Below are 18,665 nucleotides of genomic sequence, written 5' to 3' on the forward strand. Positions count from 1 at the left end.
GAAAGAGAGGGAGAAGCAGACTCCTCACTGAGCAGCGAGCCTGGCATGGAGCTCAATCCCTGGATCCTGGAATCACAACCTGAGCCGAAGGCAGATGCTTAAGTGGCTGAACCACTCAGGTGCCCACATTTAGAAAATTTTAATCATAGTAAAATACAGATAACATAAAATTTATCATCTTAACTGTGTTTAAGTGTGTAGCTCAGTCGTGTTAAGTATATTGATACTGTTGTGGAGTCTGTCTCAGGAACTTTTTCATCTTGCAGAACTGAAACTCTCTATCGTTAAACAACCCCCATCTTCCCCTCCGCAAGCCCCTGGGTAACAACCATTCTACTTTCTGTTTCTGTGAGTTTGCTATTCTAGATGAGTGGAATCATACAGTACTTGTCTTTTAGTGTTTGGCTTATTTTACTTAATGTAGTATCTTTGAGTTTCATCCACATTATAACACGTGTCAGAATTTCCTTCCTTCTTAAGGCTAAATAATATTCCATTCTATGTATATAGAACAGTTTGGTATATAATTTAGACACTTATCTGTCAATGGACATTTGGGTTATTTCCCTCTTTTGGCTATTGTGAATAATGCTGCTGTGAACACGGGTATACAATTTTTCCCCAACAACTCAGTGATCTTAGTGTTTTTCAACTTTGGTTACATTAGAATCACCTTCAGAACTTTTTAAAAATACTGTTCTTTGAACCATCACTCCAATTAAATGTCTAGGTGTAGAGTCCGTAGGTCAAAAATCAAAGGTATTTGTTAAAAAATGCAGATTCTCTGGAGGCGGTGATTCAGTTGGTCTTGGATGTGGTCCAGAAACCTGTACTTTTAGGAAGAGCTTCAAGATATTCTCATGATTGGATATTTTAGAAATTACTGTCTAAACCATCAATTAAAGGCTACCTTAACTTTTCTGAAGCCGTATCCTTTGGCCATAAATGGTGTCAAACTTTTCTCTAGTTATCTTATGTGTCTTTGTCTTATAGCCCCACCTGGATTGTAAATTCATAAAATTGTAGAATTTTTTAATTCAAAGGGGGCCACAGAGACCTCATAATCTGTTCAACCAAGGCTGCACCTTAGTTGATTTTTTGGACTGGGTCTAGAAGCAAGTCGAAATTCTCTCCACTCAATAGTAATTTAAAATTTTTATTTTTCCACAATGCCAGCGCCTGTTACTTTTAAGAAAGACTGTGTGTGACTACTGTTGTTCTTGTGAAAGTTTGGGTGCTTACGTGTATGCTTTCTGCTGCTCTGAGGAACCTGTCAATCAATGAGTAGGACAGTGTCGTGACATATAAGGGACTGAATGGAAAATGATTTCTAATTGTGCCTATCATGGCATGTGGTGCCCACATAACTGACTTGATTTTTAGGCCAGTTTCAACTCTACATTGGCTGTGAGACCCTTGACCAGGATGGATATAATTTTACTTTCTTCATTGAGTCGTGAAGCATAAGAGCTTACATTAATTGAACATTGCTTATTCACCAGCTGCTATTCTGGATGGATTGCATGGATTATTTGAGAGGCCTATGAGGAAATAAGAACTCAAAAATGTTGAATGACTTTCTGGCAACTGACAAGATGTGGATTTGAAGTCAGGCTGGTTTGTCAGCCCATTCTCTTAATTTCACATTGATGAAAAGAGAGGAGGTAAGTCAAATGGTTAGCAGAGTTTCTAGTCCATTATAGTAGCTCAGTAAGTTGGCCATCATCATGATGATTATCACAACCGTGACTAAACCCTACACGGCTCTTGTGTACCAGGCACTGTTTTATGCACTTAACACATATCTATATACAAAATAATCCTATGAAGCTGTCCTATTATAACAGATTTTACAGATGAGGAAGCTGAGAAATGGAAACTAAATTTAGGAAACTAAATGCAGAATACTAGTACTACTACTGATTAGTAATAAACTCTTCAAATTTGTTTCAACATAATGTTTTTCTACATGCTTTCCTTGCAAGCATGCCCTGAAGATAAAAATAAATAGGTGAATATATTCAGGTGTTCTTTTTATGTCTCCCCTTTCTGCCCTCACAAAATTCTTTTTTTTTAAAGCTTTTATTTATTTATTCATGAGAGACACACAGAGAGAGGCAGAGACAAAGGCAATGGGAGAAGTAGGCTCCCTCTGGGGAGCCTGATGTGGGACTCGATCCCGGGATCACATCCTGAGCTGAAGGCAGACGTTCAACCACTGAGCCACCCAGGTGCCCCTGCCCTCACAAAATTCTTATGCAACTCAATCTGATACTATTTCACAGCATCTGATTTCTTAGCTATTTTGGGAGTAATCTATGGGGAAGGGACATTCATGGGGCCATTACATTTTTTAAATTGAAAGGAACCTTTGGGCTCTTCTAGGACAGAAGTCTCTAAAATAGAGTGCTTGTGCCTTAAGGGGTGTACAAGGTTATCCTTTGGAGTTGGTGAAGAAAATACTAGTGTAAAACCAAAGAGATTAAGGGCCAAGTGATTTTCCTGTCTTGAAGTTCAGTGGACACCTCCTAGACATTATCATAGTGACTCTGGCTCCCACTGTCCCTGTCAACCCTCCTTTTCTGAAGCATTAACCTCCCTTAGCTGAATGAGGTCACACGCTTGTCCCTTTCTTCCTCTTCCTCTTTGGCAGCTCTTTTTCAGCCTTCTTTATGGGTTTCCCACTTCAGGAATCTAAAAAAATTGATAAATGGCTTGACATGACATTCTTACTTGCTCTATGCATCAGAAGGTCCTGGTTTTTCTATACAATGTCCCCTGAGACAAAGGTGGAAGGTCTATAGCATGGACGAAGCTGCCTTCCCTATTTCATTTCCTTTCAGCATATTTGTGCTGTTATAGGTGAAGTTGGGTCCCATAAGAAGATTCATTGAGGTCTCAGTCCCAAGTACCTCAGAAGGTGATTTATTTTGAAATAGAGTTGTTGTAGATGCATTTAGTTAAGTTAGATGACTTCATACTGAATTAGGATGAGCTCTAAATCCAATATGGCTGGTGTCCCCCTAAGAAGAGAAGAGACACAGAGACTGAGATATTTGGAGAGAAGACAGCCACGAGATGGCAGGGGCATATATTAGAATGAAGCATCGCAAGCCAAGGAATGCCAGGATTGCTAGCAAACACCAGCATCTAAAAAAGGGAAAGATTCTCCTCTACAGGTTTCAGAGGGAATGTGGCACTGCCTAAACCTTGATTTTAGATTTCCAGCCTCCAGAACCGTGAGAGAATAAATTTCTGTTGTTTTAAGCCACCTAGTTTGTCATGGCAGCCACAGGAAACAAATAGATGTGCCCACATAGGTAGATTTATGAATTCTATTTCCTTGTTTAAATGAAACTATCCCTCACCAAATGGACACTCTGCAAATATACCACCATTTGAAGATAACATGTCTCATGCAATGCAGGGGGGCCACGGGGACATGGCAACACTGCACCTTTCATCAACCGCCATCATGAGGGATAAATGAAGATCGTTCCATTTAACCAGGTAAGAAGATAGCTAAGAATGTCTCGAAATTACCAAGATATTTGGTCTCTGGATTTCTATCTACTATTATTATGATGAATCAATCTTACCCCAATTCATGTTTGCCTTGGGGTATTAGCTAATGAGAGTATCAAGACATCATGATCGATAGGACATTTAATATTCCTTATTTCGCCTTTATCTCACCCTTTTAAATATTTTATTTTTATGCCTTTTAATAATGTGTGCAGTATTTCTTCATTAAGATGCACATTTCTGCCTTATAAATGAGAGGATAAATAAAAGCATATGTATTGGCAGTATGTATTCATATATATTTTTTATTGGTGGGGTATATGACCAAGTCACTATCTCCCCTACTATTATGCATGAGGAAACAGGTGAGGTCCAGGGTAGTTATGTGAAGTAGTCACCCAAGGTAAGAACTTGAACTGGGTTCTTCTGACTCCAGGCCAGGATCAAGCTCCTATACTATTTTCTCTCCCTCAGAGATATTTTTTAAAAAAGATTGTATTTATTTTTTCATGAGGGACAGAGAGGCAGAGACATAGGTAGAGGAGTAAGTAGGCTCCGTACATGGAGCCTGAGGGTAGGACTCGATCCCGGGACCCCAGGATCATGACCTGAGCCAAAGGCAGATGCTCAACCACTGAGCCACCCAGGCAACCCACTCCCCCACCAACCCCGAGATTTAATGAGTTGCACAGTTTGCCCTATTTTAGCACCATGAGGCCTTGGACAGTTTTGAGTAAAATGCTCCTGTTATCAAGCCTTGTAGGAAGCAGAGGTATTCCAGAATGCCAGGCAAATGTGTTCTTGCATTCCGGCTCTGCCACCCAATAGCTGCATGGCCTGGAGTGAGTACCTTAACCTCTCTGATCTTTACTTTTCCTCTATTACAAGGTGTGGAGATTTGTGTTACAAACATTGGATTGTTTTTAAAGAATAAATAATATAATGTTCTCGAAGTGTAAACTACATGCTCCTTCAGGTCTAGTTATATAGTAATAGTTGATGTTACTGTTGAGATTATGAAGATGCAGGCGACATAGTTCTGGCTTAAATATGGAGAGGTTTCTGAGAACCAATGGATAAGACACCCATGTCCAGATGTGAGTATGATTTGCTTGGCCAGGTGTGTGGCACTCTAGTGGCACCCCAGCCTGGGGAGACCAGTGATAATTTCCGTGGGCTGAGACTAGCTGTGGGGGGGGGAGGGGCGGGGAGCTGACATGCAATTCCCACTACCTTTCCCTGAGCCGAGCTCACATTCCTGGTACTAAGAAATTCACATTGCTAATTGGGAGTCACATTATTTCTCTTGTTTTGGTCACAGACCAAAACATAATGTTTTCTCCATAAATGTCTTAATGGAGGGTGTTCTCTCTCACCTGTCTCCACTCTTCAGTCCACTGTAATCTGGCTTTTATCCATCAATTGCCTAGAAGCTGCCCAACCAAGGGCCATAGTGACCTCCTTGTCAGGTCCAATAGACATATCTTGATTGTTACCATGCCATCTTGGTACTATTTGTCACTGTTAGGGACCACTTAACCCCTTCCTCCTTCTTAAAGGTTCTCTCTTAAGAAACACCATACTCTCTTGGCTTTCTTCTCTCTGGTGCTCCTTCTCACTCTCTTTTGCTGGCTTACCTTCTTCTACTCTACATTACATGCTAGAACTTTGCCCACTTCTACCCAAGCCTCTATGCTTCCAGAACAATTCCATCTCTGGGCTGGGCATCCACTACCCTTGGCATCACTGATTACCATTATAGAGGGAGGCCTGGCTGTCAAACTTACCTGTCAGGAGAAAGGGTTTTTCAAACTGCATATGGTTCTGAATACACCATATATCTCTGTCACAGCAGTCCTTTCTAGAGATGGTGGTTACATGGTGGGGAGGGTGTGTGTGTGCATGTGCACACACTGAGGACCTCTTATTTAATGCTCACACACCCCAGTCTGTCACCCTGTACATGTAGGTACTACTATACATATCCACTTGGATGTCCTCTAGTGACTTCACACTCATTCTGACCTAAGTAACAGTTAGGTCTCCCATAAACTTCCTCCTTTTCTTTCATCTCCGGTTTGAGTGAGTGCACCACTAAACCAGCAGTTGCTTAAGCCCAAACCTGGTTATCATCCTTGACCCCTCTTGTTCTATTACCCCCGGCCTGATGCCCACCATTGATTACCAAGCCCTCATGAATTTACCTCCCCAAATCATATGCACCAGGTCATTTCTCTTCTTCCCCGCTGATGCTGCTGTCCTCACTTCCATCAGGTCTGGCCCCCTTCAGGCCATTGACCACACTTAGCTGCCTTTGTTTGCAGTCTCATCAGGGGACTGACTCCCTTGCTTGAGTGCTTTCGTGGTTCCCTTTTGTCCTCGGGATTTAGCTGGACTCTGCCCACCTCTTCAGCCTCATTTCTAGCTTCTTCTCACCATACTCAACATTTCGGTCATACTTGGGGAGATCTCTAGTTGATTGTCCAGACAGAGTATACTTGGGATGAAAGAAGGTACCGTCAATTATTACCCCGGGAAAATGAAAACTCTCATGAAAACCAGGAGGCTCGGTCAACCCAAGTCATACTGAACCTTCACATGTGGTTCATGTTCTTTCATCTGTAGACCTTTGTTTTGAAGTCCCCTCTTTGCATTTTTGCACCTCTAGCCACCTGGGTGTTCTTCTAACAGTCTGTACCTTATCCATGTTATATATAAAGCACTCCATCAAAATTTTGGAAGCATTTTATTTTTTATTTTTATTATTTTTTTGAGATTTATTTATTTATTTATTTATTTATTTATTTACTTTATTTATTTATTCATGAGATACACAGAGAGGGAGAGGCAGAGACATAGGCAGAGGGAGAAGCAGGCTCCATGTAGGGAGCCAGACGTGGGACTCGATCCTGGGAGTCCAGAATCACGCCCTGAGCCAAGGCAGATGCTCAACCGCTGAGCCACCCAGGCGTCCCTGAGCTTTTTATTTTTAATTGAAATACAGTCAACATTACAGTATTAGTTTTAGGTGTACAACATAGTGATTTGACATTTATATACATTACGAAATGCTCACCAAAGCAAGTGCTATTACCATCTGTAACCATACAAAGTTACCACCATATTATTGACTATATTCCCTATGTTGTACTTTTCATCCGTGTAACTTATTTTATAACTAGACATTTGTGCCTCTTAGTCCCCTTTGACCTGTTTCGCCCATCCCCCCACCCATCACCCTCTGGTAGCCACCAGATGGTTCTCTGCGTCTCTGAGTCTGCTTCTGGTTTTGTTTGCTTGCTTGCTTGTTCATTCATTTGCTTTGGTTTTTACATTCTATATGTAAGTGAAATCATATGGTGTTTGTCTTTCTCTGTCTGACTTATTCCACTTACAGTAATACCCTCTTGGTCCATCCGTGTTGGCACAAAATGGCAAGATTTCCTTCTCATCACTCCATTTTAATTGTCTTTATTTTCAACCTCACCTGAGAGAAAAAATGAAGTCACTTTGTATCTTGAGTTACTTTAATGCTTTTACCACTCCCTAAACTGCTTTCTCCAGTACAATCCTGCCCTTTAAAATTTTTATTATTATTTATTTATTTATATTTATATATTTTTTACTCTACCCTTTTTTTAAATGAGAGAATAGGTTTCAGGCTCAGATTCATGGTGTAAGTAATAGATTTTAGCCAGAAAGTTAAAAACATCATCTTATTTTCATTTGTCTATTGATTTTTATCTTCTTTTTATAATAAGTAATGACAATTTTTTATTTGTGCTAATGACATAACATTTTCTTTCAAAATTAATTTAAGTAAAAGAAAATGAGCCAATTGAAATAAAAGTATTAAATTAATAATAGTCCTGTTGATATATGAGTATGGAGAAATTTCATGACAGCTGGTACATCTCCTCAGAATATGGGCATTCTCCTGTACTAAGACAATAAATACCATTATCACACCTAAGGAAATGAGTATAATAGAAAGTATAATGCAAAGTATGTAACTTCTGATATTTCCAAATATTGACATTTAAAAATAGATCACCTACATTATTCTTTTGAATTTAATGAAATCTAAATACCATAGGTTTTCTATACCCATTGTTGTCTCTTTTTGAATACATAAACAAGCTCTGCAGGAGCATTTGAACATTTTACATCTTTACTTTCTTCCTTTGAATTTCTATTCTGCTTACTCCACAAAATCTTAGTATATATATTTTTTTATGCTTCTAAGTTTTTTATTGAGCATTCCAGCATGTTCTTCCAAAACCAAAAATTCGCTGACTAAAGCTGAATTCTTCCTTTATAGCCTGTGATAATAAAGCCCTAAGTATTAACAAAATCTTTCTGATTGAGTAATCATTATAATTATTAGTAGTACACAAATTCACCGTTAGTATGCTGACCATAATATCATAACATCACAATTTTGATATTGGTCGCAAAATGTAAAAACGTTTTGGAAATATATCTGCTAAATGACATGATTGGGGCTTTAACAAATAGTTCATGTATTCATGGTTGATTATAGCTTCTTGTCAGAAGGAGATGGAGGGAGCATCAATTCTATTCCCATTTTTTTATAGCTGCAAATTAAAAAATTCATTTGTGAAATAGTTACAGAAGGAGATCTATTATACCAGTTTGAATTTTTTTGTGCTTATATAACAACAATTACATAGTGATATATCACAACACTTATCCAGTGATTTTAGTAATGACAGATCAGTTGACAATGCAGTTAGGTTTCCTTTCAGTTTTATTAAAAACAAAGAATTGGAGATAGCCTGAATTGCAAAAGATTTCTTATCCAGTTGTTAGGCTTATTCACTCTCTTGATTTCTTGGAATTGTATGAAAAGTATTTATTAATCCTGATCAAATTATTCTTAATTATACTTATTTTTTCAATGATAGGTATACTAGGTATAATCTTTAACCTGATATATTTGTAAATGGTTGAGAAAATAAAACATTGGTCAACACAACAGAATTTTGCCAGTGCAATATTTTATATCAAATGCAGAACTTCGAATGCATTTATATGAAACCATAAACTTAATTTGTGGAAAATGTTCACCATGGTCAAGCCCATCAGCCAAATCTATTTGCTTCCTGTCAGAAAATATCTGATTTCATTTTCCAATTCCAGTAGACATCTCTGTGATAATGCTTTCACTTCTGGTTTTAATTCTAAGAAAGAAAGAAAGAGAGCAGTGGGATCTGAAACCTTGCTAGTTTACTGCCTGGTAACATAAGGCCTATGCCAGATTCTCTTCTTTGCTCTTGGCCTCAGGAGAATTGCTTTCTTTGATGCAAGTCAGAGATAGAAGAGAAGAGGATGTTAAGTAGAAATTCTGAATAGTTGAATTCAGAACTTCCTAACATGGCCAGAATACTTTGTCTTTAATGCCATTGTTGGTCGTTAACAGGACATGCTTGACATTGGGAGAGAGGGGCGGCCCTGCCAGGTGCCTTGCACTGATGTCTCCTAATTTGCTTTTGTTTAGGGTCTGCTCAGGAACACCTGCGTCAAGTCCTGTGGGAGGAGTCAGGCTGGGTGGGAGGGCTGGTGTTCATAGAGAGCCATGGGTGATCTTAGCAGGGAGGTGGCAGAGGGGATCAACAGACTGGCAGGAAGCCTCTACTTCAGGAGTAGAGTTCAACGTTAGAAAGAGTGGAGATGGGAGTGGGAAGTCCAGCATTTGATTTTCCTAAAATTATCCATGATTGTGGATCCCTTGGAGAGGTGTCTAGTTGCCTCCAAGCTGGGGTGTACTTATCCCTGTGAAGCCTTCGGGGCTAGTGAACTAACTTTGCTGGAGTCTGGGTTGAGGGTGAAGTGGGGGAGTGGGAAACAGGAAAGAAGGACACACAGTGAATGTCCCTGGAACATACAGAAGTGTCTGTATCCCCAGATGTTGTCTTTCTACATCTCACTGCCTCAGGGCCTTTGCACTTGCTCTTTTGTGCATAGAGCTATTCCTAAGCCATATTTGCATGGCATATTCCTGCACCTTCTTTAAGGTTTAATTTAAATGTCTTGGTAAGCCTTTCCCTGCCTATTGTATTTTAAAATCGTACCCACCCACACTTGGTGTCTCCTTCTTTGTTCTTTTTTCTTCATAGAACAATCACCTTCCAATATTTCCTATAATTATATGTTTATTGTCTGTCAACCCACACCAAAATATGAACTCCATGCTGTCAGGGATTTTTGTGAGTTTAGCTCGCTATCGTAGGCAATCGATGAATGGTTTTTTTTGGCACAATGAACAAACTGCCACAATAAATCCTCATTCAGAGGTCACAAGTCCAGTTTCCTATGAAGAACAGGCAGGAAATGTCAGGGGTGGAGTGGGGATTATGGCAAACCAGAGAGCTCATGTCACCATCTAAAGAGGACAGCCACTCCTTGGCATTGCCATCTGACATTATGGTTTTAATTTTGATTTTTCAAGAAAAACCTGAAATTTGAGTTTTGGGATGGGAAGGTGAAATCTGATTTTTACATATGAGAAAACTTGGAAAATGAACATACTCTTCAAAGTGAACAGATGGTTCAAATGGCACCTGCTTATGACCGCTCCTTGACCTGAACTGGCACATGGCTTGTCGGGTGGGGCAGAAGGGACACATCAGAAGAGCTCCTTCTTTGTCTTCTCTCTGTCCCTGTGCAGCTGAGAGAGAGAGGAACATGCTTGGGGTTTATCATGCCTAAAAGGGCACGAGATTAATTGAATAGCTGGTTCAGGGAGGCTGAGAATAGATTATTTATTGCACATCAGAAGTTCCCCAAATATAACAGGAAGTCTTGCTCTCAGAAGGGAGCAACTCAAGAGGCTCTTTAGTAGGCATTTTGTGAAAACCACTCTGTCTCCACACAGCCTTGGCTGGATTTCCATGAGGTGTTAATGGTTTGATTAACAACTTACATGTAAGACCTGAAATCACGAAACTCAGAGAAAACAGGAAAAAATTCCTTGACATGGGTCTTAGCAATGATTTTTTAGCTATGAAGCCTAAAGCAGAGGCAACAAAATAAATAAACAGGCAGGACTACATCAAACCACAAAGCTTCGGCACAGCAAAGGAGACCATCAGTACAATGAAAAGACAACCCTATGGGATGGGAAAAAAATATTTGCAAACCATCTGTCTGATAAGGAGTTAGTGATCACCTAATATACAGGTGATCACTAGCCCCCTCTGAGCCTTAGTTCTTCATATGAAAAATCAAAATTTGAGCAAGGAGATTTCCAAGGTCCCATTCTACAGCAAAGCCCTTCTCTTAGGAAAAGCAGGCCAATGGGGATGTGCTCTTGGAAATAAAGAATCTTTTATTATTTCCCTGGGGAGAATGGAATTTGAGAAAGTTGGCTTTCACTCCAGATTTCTCACAGAATGGAAAGAAAGGTCGTACTGGGGTTTGACAGCTGAAGCACGCACACTCTTGCTCTCTGCAGGCTGAATTTCCAACAGGCCCGGGTGCAGATGGGTCGGAAATGAATGGAATTGGCAGAGTTGATTGCTATCTTTTTTATTACTGTTCAGTGTTTGATTTCTGCTATGACCCTGGCAGATGACAACAGATTGCTAGGCTTGACCAGAAGTAGATTATTTTTTATCTGATCATTCTTTGTGTGTATTTGGGGTGAATGAAGGTTTTTAATATTGAAAAGTCAAACAGCATGGACCATTTCATCCACTGTCAGCTTAGCCTGTTATTTATAGGCCCATTCCCTTAACTTTCCAATTCTTAAAAAAATAAAAATAAAAAAAAAAATAAAAATCAGCCATCAGCAGCTCAGCCTGATAATGTCAGAAGATGGAGTTTGGAGATAAATATACATCCTTCTTGGTTCTTGGGTCACTTCTGGGCAGCACTGGGTTTGACATGAATCTCTTTTTCTCTGTTGTAGGTGGTTGAGTCTCATGAGAAACATCCACTGCCATAAGCAAGTGTGGTTTAACCATGTCATGCCAAGGGTTTGGCCATAGCAGGGAACTAAGTGCTTGGATGGATTTTTTTTATGCAACTAGAAAGTTCTTAAAAATATGCAGAGCATTATTTTGAGATTTCTATGACTTAGTCAAATGTGTTAAAAATATTTCTGTTTTCTGGGGGATGATTGGGAGCTAAGGACCCAGTGTTTACATTCAGGAAGTAGACTAGAGAACTCATGGGGGAACATGGTGATAAAGAGGAAAAAGAGATGAAGATTTTAAAGGGTCTGGGATTTTACCCAACTTGTACCTCGCAAACCAACCAGTTACCCTGGTGCAGTTTTATGGATGCTGGTGGACTCCTGGTTCAGGACAAAGAAGTTTGTTACTTCACACAGTAGCAGTAGCCTGAGTGTCATGGTTGTGCCAGTTTCCTGAACCCCATTTCCATAGGGTCATATGGAGAGGGCCAGGTGACCCCCACAATTACAGGGAACTGTGTTACAGGAGAGGCATCCTGAGTTGAGGGAGCCTGAATCTTTTATAGTGGGAAACAAGCATGCTTGCCCTTAGCTCTGGAGGGAGACATTATCTACGGGCAAGCAAACTTATCCTTTGTTCTGGAGAGAGATACTATTTTTGTCTTCTTAAGGCTATTCTCTATGTAGATAGTCTGGAAAAGATAGTGCCTCCCCTTGCCACAAGTGCAGAAACTCAAGAGATACATGAAGAATTGTCTTCCAGCAGGAACAAAGACCTGTTTTTGCCTTAACGTCACAATTTCTCCCATCCTCCCCAGATGCCTCAGATGAGTGCACCCCTGGCTTTGGCTCCTGGTAGTTTCTCTTCTCTAATTTCTAAGGAAATACGGGTAGACAGATTCCTGACTAAGCTTACGGCACAATTCAAATTCTTCCTGGGGCCAAGGCTAAGAACTGTAAGAGTTCTGTTCACTTTATGGCCAATGCATCTTTTTTTTGTGGTCTTGCAGTGCAGTTGGACACTTCATCTATTGGAAATGTTAGTTCTATACTATCTTTGACATAGATGGGACTGTGGGTTGTTACCTCAGCCAGTCCTTGTTGATTGAGGCAGATTTTACATTTTTAGGATTGGGTATCTGGTTCAAAGCATTCCACAAAGATGTGCTGGAACCACGATGCCAAGTCAGGTCTATGGAAATGGACACTTTTCTGTCATTTTCTTCATAATCAGAGTTTTTAAAACTATTTGAGAAAAGATGAGTGAGAATCCTCAGAATATCCTTCTGAAGCTTCAGAAATTTAAAATTGAATCATTTTTTTTTTATTTGAGAGAAAGAGAGAGTGACAGAGGGAGACACTGGCTCCCTGTTCAGTAGGGCTCAATCCCAGGACCCTGAGATCATGATGTGAGCTGAAGGCACTTACCTGGCTGAGCTACCTAGGTGCCCCTAGCTGCAGCAATTTTTGAGAAAACAATATTGAAAGAGATTGCTGGTTGCCTACTCAGTATCCATTCTCTCCTTTGTAGGATAGGGCTCCTGTATATTTGAATAAGGAAATTTGCCCAATTTTTAAAAAACTTCATTTGCTAGGTTTCCTTGAGGTTGGGCCAAAGAAGTGGGTAGAAGTAACTTCCAGCATAGTTTTTTTCAAGAACACTCACTTGCTGCTGGGGGACCCTTGCCTCTTCCCTGTCCCTCTGTCCTACCTGGAACATGGCTGAGATGACTAGAGCCACAGTGACCATCTGTGATCATAAGGACACCCCATAAGTGAAAGCATGAGTTAAAGATATTGGAGCAGAAGCATAGGCGGAGCCTGGACCATGTGAACATCGTACCAGCCCTGGAGTCCCTGTCTCTGGATCTTTTCATTGTGAGGGAAACTACCTTCCCTTCCCTCCCCCCCTTTTTTTTTGCCATTGTGTTTTTGGATAGCAGATGCATGTATCTCCTTGCAGATATTAGGTTGCTTGGTGATACCTAGTTGTAATCTCTGAGTGTTCATTGTATCTAGTTGCGTTTTTTAGTTGCAAGCAACAGAAACATTGGCTAATATTAGCATAAAAGGGCTAATTATTTTTTAGGAAGGTTGTGGGACTGCTCCCAAGAGTGAAGTGAGAGCTGAAGAACTGGGTAGGAGCATCTGGGCACCAGATTGCTCTAGAAGATGCGGATGGCAGGCTCTGCTCATTGATATCATTGGAACTCTGGTTCCTTGTGAGACCTTGTGTCCTTCAGCCAAGATTCAGCATCCCAGGGAGGCAAGGATTTGATCAGCTAAGCCAAGGTGACGTATTTGTCCTGGGTGAAGGTCACATGACCATCCTGTGCCAAGTTGGTGAGAGGAGGAGCAGAGCAGGGACTCATCCAGCTCCCAGTATTGGGTGGGGTGGTGCTCACCACCATTGGTTAGGCACCTTGATTTCTTGTCCCACACAACAGAGGCCAGTCCCTCCGGGGCAATCAGAGTGCTGTTGAGAAGTGCAGAGGATTTAGACTTTCTTGCGATGAGGTGAGTTGGTTAAGATAAAAGGCAGATTGTTATGCCATGAAAACTTCAGGGATGAGCAGTTCTGGACAGGTCTGCCCTCATTGGGGACCCAGGCTTACAATGATGGCCCTGCCTCTGAGGAGGGCAAACGCTTTATGTAAAAGCCCGAAAGAGCTCTTATAATCTTCTCCAGTTCATGTAGCCGTAAGTGCCATTTCAAGGTAAAATACTAACACATCTATTTCGTTGGCTGCCTGTTATTTCCTTAATCGGGTTGCAGTTTCTAATTCACACTCATTAACCCACCTGCAGCAACTACAGGTCCGTGCAGATCTCCCTAAGTGGGGGCAAGTAATCTTGTCCCCCTGTGGTGGGAAATCAGAGCTCTGAAAAAATCAAGTGCTGTTCCCAGGGCCTTGGGGTGTGATGATAGCACGGTGAGGTAAAAGCAAATTACAGTCTGTGGTTAAGGTGGACGTAGGTCATCAGTTAAGTAATGGTTGCTGAGGAGAGCTGGCCTCAGTGTGAAGATGTTCATGGATGTGACGCGTGAGCCTCAGAGATTCTAATCACGTGTAGAATATTAGTGAAATCTGTCCAAGAATGAAGAAACTCAGAAACTTGGACTCTAAGGTCCCCACCAGAATTTGGTTTCTTGTTGCAACCGTGTGTAATATATATCACCAAAGCAAGCTATCGGAAGGAAAGCAAAAGCTGGTCTCTCCCAGGCTTAAAACTCTCCAGTGGCTTCCCAGAGTCAGTAGAATAAAATCCAACCTCCTCATTCTGGTTATGAAATCTTTAATGATCTGCCCCTGACCTCCCATGTGCTCTTTTCCCCTCTGATTATACCTGCTGCTTCAGTCACTTTCAGTAGTGGAAGCAGGTTCTTGCTGCTTCGCATTTGCTACCTGAGAATGTTCTGTCCCAGAACTGTGCATGGCTGACGCTTCCTTGCCATTCAGGCCTCAGCTCAGATGTCACCTGCTCTCTGGAACTCCAGAGGCCTCCTCCCTGGCTTCCATTCTTGGCTCTGTCCTGTGCGGGCTGTGTAATATTCAGCAAGCACTCAACTGCTCTACTTCTCCTTCTGCTCAGCTGTACGTGGGGATGGTGATGTCCTTATATCATTAAATGGTTGTACAGTTGATAGAAGATAATACAAATGAAGCCCTTAGGACGTGGCCTGGGGGCACAGTCGGTGCTACATTAAATATTGGTGTCACTGTTAGAGGAGCTGCCACTCCGAGTCACTCTGCCACTGAATCTGCTTTGTTTTCTTTGCAGCACTAATCACTGTTTGAAATTTATTTGCCTAATTATTATCTCTTTCTTCCAGGCTATCTACAGGTTGAGTCCCTGGAACAACACAGAGCTCCAGGTTTATTCCTTCCTAGGGGAGGATGGAGCAAGACCTCGGGAATGGCATTCTCACATTCGCCCCGGGTAGCTAAGGAGCTGGACCTCCTCAGTAATTCTGTTGTGTATCCCAGTCACCGACGGGGCCTGTGAAAATGAAAGGTGCCAAAGAGGACCACTGTATGATTCGGCAATCCCACTCTGGGTGTTTATCTGAAAGAATGGAAAGCAAGGTCTTGAAGAGATATCTGCGCACCCATATTCATGGCAGCATTATTCACAGTAGCCGAAAGGTAGAAGCAACCCGACTGTCCACTGACGGATGAATGGATAAACAAATTGAGATATAGAGCCATGGGACGCCTAGCTGGCTCAGTGCTTGAGCATCTGCCTTCGGCTCAGGGCGTGATCCTGGGGTCCTGGGATCAAGTCCCACATCAAGCTTCCTGCAGGGAACCTGCTTCTCCCTCTGCCTGTGTCTCTGCCTCTCTCTGCATGTCTCTCATGAATAAATAAATAAAATCTTAAAAAAAAAAAAAGAAAAAGCTAAGAAATTAATGCTCACCCAGCTTGGGCTTTGGAATGATTCCATGTATGTGATATAAACTTTCCAAGATGTGATTATCTGGAGGGGATGCTGACAGGGCCATAATTGTCATGTTACCTGGAGAAGTACAACAAAATCTGGCTTTGGCTTTGTTAGGAAGAGGAGCCACTGAGCTTGCCTAGTTCCTGGAAAACAGAGTAGGAACAGTTGTGTTGCAGGCTTTCTGTGTTTGAACATACCCTAGGTCACCTTGGCCTGTGGGGTTTGTATGGTCTCAGTCCTCGTCAACAAACAGAAATCTCTCAATAATCCTGACTTTGAAAATGAGTAGAAAGAAGGTCATGTCAGATTTCCCAGTCCCTTCCAGTTGGTACAGGTGATTCCTGGTGGCCTTCACACATGTTCCGCACTGGTCCCTGGTTTTCCAAGTTAGAACTAAAATTCATGGGATCTTTGTGGGAATTAGGAAACATCCCCACTTCTAGATTTGCACAGGCAAAGTGGGTTTTCCTGCAGGAGACAGAGTCTTGAGTCAGGACAGCTGGCAAGGAAAGTGGAATGCAGGCTGCACTTCTCTTCCTCCACTTCCTGGGCTGGTGCACTTACGGAGGCCAGAAAGGACGCCTTCATTCCTGGCAGCCCAGGGCCGTATCCCATGCACCGTACTTCACTGGATGTTAAAAAATTAGATAAGGTGGTAAATTTTATATTATGTGATTTTTACTGCAATAAGAACAGATACATAAATGATGCTTGACCTAGATTTTGAGTAAATAGATTGGAGTGGGTGGGGTATTTGCATTTTAAAGATATCCCTGGAAGATTCTGACCTCCACACCAAACTTTAGTAACCGCTAGGCCGCGCATTCATCCAAGATGCATCTGTGGCGTGGACTTGGAGCGTTTAAAACTTGCAACCATCCCTCCTACAAAGCTCTGATCATAGGGAGGAAGAATGATCCGCAGACCCCCCTCGTGGGTTCTCTTTAATTTTGTCGAATCAATCTGCGGCCGCTCTGCATTCCCATCCCCTGCTGCCCTCTCCAGAGCAGAGGGGTAATCCGCAGGCCGGGCGCTCGGGGCCCGTCTTCCCCGTCGTGCCCACCAGGTGGCAGGCCAGGCACTCGCATTTGGGCGGCCGGCTGCGGACTCGGACGTCGCGGGGCTCGGGGAGGGTGCCCGCAGGAGGTGCGGGGGTTCCCGCTGATGGCCAGGCTAGAGCCGGAGCCGAGGAGCGTGCGTGCTCAGGGGGAGGTGAGCAAGCCCCTGCCCCTGCCCCCTGCCCCCCCACCCCCAGGGCGTGGAGTCCCCTAGGGCTCCAGGGCATCTCTCCTGGGGATGCGGGCCTTGGAGCGTGTGTGTGCACCTGTCTTCAGGAGTAATGTTGGCAAGCTGTTTTGCTTTTTTGCTTTTTTAAAAAAGATTTTTATTTATTTATTCATGAGAGGGGCAGAGACACAGGCAGAGGGAGAAGCAGGCTCCATGCAGGGAGCCGGATGTGGGGCTCCATCCTGGGTCTCCAGGATCAGGCCCTGGGCTGAAGGCAGGCGCTCAACTACTGAGCCATCCAGGTGTCCCAGCTGTTTTGCTTCCCCCCCCCCACCCCCCCTCAGAAGGAGAGCAATGTTTTGGTGATATTTTTCTTTCAAATAATTAAACGGCCTGAGGCAAAAAATAGGAGATGTTCTGTGTTGTTGGAAAACTCCTGAGCGATGGGGGAAGGGTGACTCCAGTCAACACGCGCCAGCTGTTGGATATTTAATAGGCATCTTAAAATTATGGGTTTGCTCAGCCGTGGCCTAGCAAGGGGTCACAGTTCACAGCGGTAAGTAACCCCGTGGATGGCTTGGTGACACGTTGAGCGCGGAGTGGAGGACTCCTGATGTGATTATAACGTGTTGTTTGTTTGTATCTTAAGGCAGGGCTGTGGCTTTCAGCGGGTACAAAATGTTCGTAAGTGAACTGCTGGTAAGTGAAACATGACAGGACAGGAAGCGGTGCCCTTGCAGCCCTGAGAGCACAGGCTTGGGGCTCCCCGGCCGTGGGCAGAGATTGGGGGTTTGGGACAAGTCCCTCACCCAGTCCGAGGCTCGTTTCCTCATCTGTGTGATGTGGGTGAGAACACCGGCGTCGGGGGCTGTGCTGGGGAGTCGGTGAAATGTGGGCAGGTGCAAGCCAGGTCCTGAGAATGGGCAGGTGCAGGTGCAAGCCAGGTCCTGAGAGTGGGCAGGTGCAAGCCAGGTCCTGAGAATGGGCAGGTGCAAGCCAAGTCCTGAGAATGGGCAGGTGCAAGCCAGGTCCTGAGAGTGGGCAGGTGCAAGCCAGGTCCTGAGAGTGGGCAGGTGCAAGCCAGGTCCTGAGAGTGGACAGGTGCAAGCCAGGTCCTGAGAATGGGCAGGTGCAAGCCAGGTCCTGAGAATGGCCAGGCAACAAGAACAGCCCCTTAGGGTCCAGGCCGAGGGGCGTATGGCTAGGACTGTCCTCGTGTGTGCGGCAGGAGAAGCAGCTAAAGTTAAAATGAAGCTGGTGTGGGTGCCCAGCAGGGCCTGTGGGGTGTTCAGGGAAGGAGCAGAGAGGCGGGTGTAGCCAGCAGACATAGCGGATTTCCCGTGGGGGAGCCGGGTATCGTCCAGCCCAACACACTCGTAGTTTGGAATGTATAGTGTTTCCACTGTATTTTTCCTAAAAATAGAATTCTTTACCATCATTTAAAAGTGGAGTGATTTCACTTTGAATTCCATGTTTCCAGCTTCTCTGAAAAGATCTACATATGGCTACACCGAACCAATTTTACTACAT

At 43.0% G+C, this 18,665-nt stretch overlaps 2 long non-coding RNA genes across 2 annotated transcripts in view; both read left to right on the forward strand.

The window, feature by feature from the left end:
- The first annotated feature begins 66 nt into the window (after positions 1 to 66).
- LOC111091069 lies at positions 67 to 15,677 on the forward strand. The gene is made up of 4 exons (XR_005373806.1): positions 67 to 119; positions 1,503 to 1,664; positions 3,428 to 3,510; positions 15,300 to 15,677. It is a non-coding gene; the product is annotated as an uncharacterized LOC111091069 (long non-coding RNA).
- Positions 15,678 to 17,026: 1,349 nt separating this feature from the next.
- Positions 17,027 to 18,665, forward strand: part of LOC119864393 — a 132,761-nt gene continuing 131,122 nt past the window's right edge. The window contains exon 1 of the long non-coding RNA XR_005373808.1: positions 17,027 to 17,120. This is a non-coding gene — a long non-coding RNA (uncharacterized LOC119864393). The remainder of the gene's footprint in view (positions 17,121 to 18,665) is intronic.

This window comes from Canis lupus, chromosome 19 (assembly GCF_011100685.1).
Source record: "Canis lupus familiaris isolate Mischka breed German Shepherd chromosome 19, alternate assembly UU_Cfam_GSD_1.0, whole genome shotgun sequence".
Taxonomy (NCBI): Eukaryota; Metazoa; Chordata; class Mammalia; order Carnivora; family Canidae; genus Canis; species Canis lupus.